The following is a 4,471-nucleotide window of genomic DNA, read 5'->3' as shown; positions in this document are numbered from 1 at the left end:
TGCAATCTACTTTTGTTCCTTTTCTTGTATTTATGTTAGATTTAGCTGTCTTTTTGCTTCTTTTGTTAATTTGAGCTCATTTAATCCTGAAAATACAAAAGGAAGACAAAAACACACTTTTTCCAACATTAGTACTTAAAAAGGGTTAGTTTTATGCCTCATTTGATGTAATTTTTTTGTTCCATTTTACACACATCAAATATCCCCACACTTGAACTTTTGCTTGTCCTCAAGCAAAACTCTTTAATATGTGGCTTACACTCCCAAATGGAATGGGTAGAAGAGAAGGTTTTGGCTTGTCATAGAGTGTCGGGAATCCAAGATCTTTATTGGGTTTTATTTTTATTTATTTACAATCCTATTCGTCATGATTTATTAAAAACTTTTGATAAGGTAAATTATTTATTAAGGCATAACATACATTTTTAAAATTTTCTTTATATACAAGTTCACATACCTCACGGAAGAAATCACTCACACTCGGCCGAATGTGCATTTTTTAGTGAATCACTCGAGAGCGGCATTGAACTTATTCCAACCATAAGCTTGCCAAGCAATCAATCCTCCTTCTTTTTAACTTTATACCTTTGTAAATATCAAGAGGACTTTTTGGGTGAAGGGTTAGGCTTGGGCTAAAGGTGGGTAGATGGGTTAGTGGTTAGTAGAAAAGGGCGAAAGTCGTAAAAAGCGTCGGTTTTCGTAAAACATTTTGTTTTTGTGACTTTTTATTTTTAATGAAGTATTTCTTCAAACAAGCTTTTGTTTGAGGAGCTTTGCTTGTTTATTTCTAACTTCATTGTAAATATATATATATATATATATATATTTTAGTCACACGAAAACCGAGCTTGTTACTAAAATAAAGGGTAAAAATTAAAAAGGGTTTTTGGTGGGTAAAAAGGGTTTTTCGGGGTTAAGAAACGAAAAGGTTTAGGCTCAAAGGGGCTAACTAGGGGTAGTTTTTGGGTAGGTGAAAAGAAAAATAAAAATAATGGTGTTGAAAGAAAAAGGGTTAGTCCTAATGCCTCCATCATTTACTTACTTGGGTTTAAGTTGGTAAGGACCGGGAATGAATTGTCGTGGCAAGTTCTAGAGTCGTAAGAACCAAGCGGCTATTCACACAAGAAACGAAAAATGAGCATTTAGCGTAAAGATATATATTTGTATGCTCAATAAAGGCTCAAAACTCACTTTTGTGGGAATGGGTTTTTATGTGATCAAGTATATATAATCGAATTTTAACTAAGCTTGTCATGTCGTTTCATAATTTTCTTATGTTGGTTCTTTTTATCACGACGCTATCGGTTGTAAACTCATAAAAATATAACCTTGTTAATCTTAGAATTTCCAACTTAAACTTTAGACAAGTAAAAAAAATGAAAATTTTTGAAAAAATTTGGGGTGATTAGTGGTTCCAATAGAGTTTTGTGTAAGGCTTGTTATTAGGACTTGCAAAATTCAAGGTTTTAGCACCCCCCACACTTAAATTACACATTGCCCTCAATGTGTCCAAAAATAAATTTTTAGGTTGAGTGAATGTGTAACATGGTGTTAAAAGAAAAAATTTATGTTACTGGCAGTCTAGACACGGCCCCGTGGGGACCGAGCACGGCCCCGTGTTCAGGTGCCAGTAACAATAATTAAAGAAAAGAAACAGAAGCCTGGACACGGGGGCGTGTTAGGTGAACACGGCCCGTGTCCAGTTACCTTAACTGGGCATTTGTCTGCAGGGTGTTCAGCACTGGGCCGTTTTGGTTGGGCACGGCTCGTGCTGAACTTACTGTAATGGAGAAATTGTTGTCGGATGGCCTTGTTTTTGTGCATGGGGCCATGTTTCTCGTTTCCCTTGTCATCCTTGACCACCATGAGTGTGTTTTATTTCTGCAAGTTAAAACTAAAAGATTAAACTAAACTAAGGATAGTTCCGCGGAATGCCTCCGTGGTGCGCCACGTTTATAAGGGTCCTTGGCTAGACCCAAGGTGAGGTTATATATTTTCTAAATGGGATGTTTTGCATCCCATGTTGCACCGTCGGAGAGCAGCATCCAAACTCGAATCAATAACCTTCATGTAATTGACCGAGTCATCGTCCTCTTTCTTCTTCCCAACCCCGAATTTTACTTCATTATCCCCATATTTTAAAGTGAGCGTTCCGTCATTCATGTCCACCACTGCTTGTGCGGTGGCGAGAAAGGGTCTCCCTAGTATGAGGGGGACTTCGGTATCTTCTTCCATATCAAGTATGACAAAGTCGTCCGGGTAAACGAAATTGTCCACCTTGACTAGAACATTTTCAATGACACCTTGTGGGAATTTGACGGATCGATCAGCAAGTTGTATACTCATTTTTGTAGGACTCGTTTTTCCTAGGCCGAGTCTTTTGAACATTGATTCGGGCATGAGGTTAATGCTAGCCCCAAGGTCGGGTAGTGCATTACGAACGCGGGAGTCCCCGATCGAGCAAGGAATTGTGAAGCTTCCGGGATCAATTTTTTTTGGGGGAGTTTGTTGAGTACGAGGGCGGAGCATTCTTCGCCTAAGTTAACTAATTGCAATGTTTCAATTTTCCTTTTATGAGTGAGGAAGTCCCTCATAAAATTAGAGTATTTAGGCATTTGAGTTAGGACATCAATAAAAGGAATGTTGACATGCAATTGTTTTAGTAGACTTTCAAATTTTGCGAATTGCTTGTTGGTCTTTTGACGGATTAACCTACCGGGGTACGAAACCGGAGGAGCCTTGGTGGGCTCTGATGGTGGCGGAGTAACCTCCTCTTGATGGGACAGCGATGTGGTCTCCTTAGTAGGCGATGGCCCTTCCGTGGTACTCACTGTACGGTTCCGTAAGGTGATGAGATGTACTTGCGCCTTTGGGTTTGTTTTGGTATTACTTGGTAACGCGCCTTGCGGTCTCTCGGAGAAATTTTGGGCTAGTTGACTTATTTGTTTTTCGATGTTTTGTATACTAGCTTGTTGATTTCTAAAATTTGATTCTAATTGTAGAAATCTATCCGAGTTTTTCTTTTTGGTGTCGGAGGTAAGGCGAGATATAGTATTTTCAAGCCTTTCTCGTCCACCTTGTTGTTGAGGGGAATTTTGCGACTCATTTCTTTGTTGTTGAAAGTTGGTTTTTTGATTTTGTTGGTTACTACCATTGCCGGGTTCTCTCCAACCAAGGTTAGGGTGGTTTCGCCATCCTTGGTTGTAGGTGCCCGTTGGAGGACCCGACGGCCTAGGTCTATTATCAATGTAGTTTACCGATTCTGTTTGATCATCCGTTTCTTTCATACAACTCCAATTTTCATGTGGCCCACCACACCCTCACAAGCCATAACCGAGACTGTTTTTGTCATTTCTAACTTTTTAATTTTAGAAGAAAGGGCCTCGATTTGGGCTTGTAAAGAGGTGCTTTCATCAACCTTATGGGCGCCCGGGGCAATAGATTTATTGCCTCGGGGAGTGTGCCACTGGAAATTGGTTTGAGCAATTTCCTCAATTTGATTATATATTTCATGCGGGCGTCGATTACCTAAAAGTCCCCCGGAGCTAGAGTCAAGTGTTTGTCTTGTGTGTGGCAACAACCCATTATAGAAAGTGGATATTTGTTGCCATGTCGCAAGACTGTGATGAGGACACTTTCGCAATAGCTCCTTGAACCTTTCCCAAGTTTCATATAAGGATTCCCCGTCCTCTTGTGAATAAGTATTAATTTCAGTCATTAATTTAGCCGTTTTAGCAGGAAGGAAATACTTATATGGAAATTTTTGGGCTAGTTCATCCCAGGTGTTTACCGATCCAGCTGGGAGGGCGTTAAGCCAGGCCTTTGCTCGGTCTTTGAGTGAAAACGGAAACATTCGGAGGCGGATGGCGTCATTTGATGCTCCATTGATCCGAAAAGTATCACATATTTCTTAGAAATTAGTAATATGTAGATGGGGATCCTCGTCCGCAAGCCCATGGAAGGTTGCAGAGTTTTGAAGCATCTGTATCAAATGCGGTCGAAGTTCGAAGTTATTGGCTTCAACATTCGGTGCATTGATAGCGGCGCCGAGATTACCTACGGTGGGTCGTAGATAATCCATGAGAGTACGTCGGTCCACCATTGGAAGTGGGTTCCCCGAAACCTTCTCTTGGTTTTTGGCTTTTAGTCTTTTTCTGAGAAAGCGTTCGGGTTCTTCTAGAGGTTCTTTTATGTCCTTATTAGAACTGGAGCTCATACACTACGTAGGGGTGGCGTCTGGTTCCAAGTCCTGCAACAAAAACAGAAAAGAATGCTGGTCAGAAGGTTCACCACGGCCCCGTGCTCAGTGAACACGGCCCGTGGTCGGAGTTACAGTGATTGTTTTCCAGATCCCAGTTACTGGAGAGTTGGATACGGCCCCGTGTTGCACCGACACGGCCCCGTGGTCAGCCTTCTATAACTTGGAAAACTAAAAACTGCCAGTAACAACGCTGGGCACGGCCCGTGTCCG

General features: G+C 41.1%; 1 non-coding gene across 1 annotated transcript; it reads left to right on the top strand.

Moving 5' to 3' along the window:
• The first annotated feature begins 3,617 nt into the window (after nt 1–3,617).
• On the top strand, nt 3,618–3,724 carry LOC118482335. Its single transcript, XR_004868377.1, has one exon. It is a non-coding gene; the product is annotated as a small nucleolar RNA R71 (small nucleolar RNA).
• Nucleotides 3,725–4,471: the final 747 nt, after the last annotated feature.

This window comes from Helianthus annuus, chromosome 9 (assembly GCF_002127325.2).
Source record: "Helianthus annuus cultivar XRQ/B chromosome 9, HanXRQr2.0-SUNRISE, whole genome shotgun sequence".
Classification (NCBI taxonomy): Eukaryota; Viridiplantae; Streptophyta; class Magnoliopsida; order Asterales; family Asteraceae; genus Helianthus; species Helianthus annuus.
Note: the sequence above shows the minus strand (reverse complement) of the source record. Positions and strands in the feature narration are given on the sequence as shown.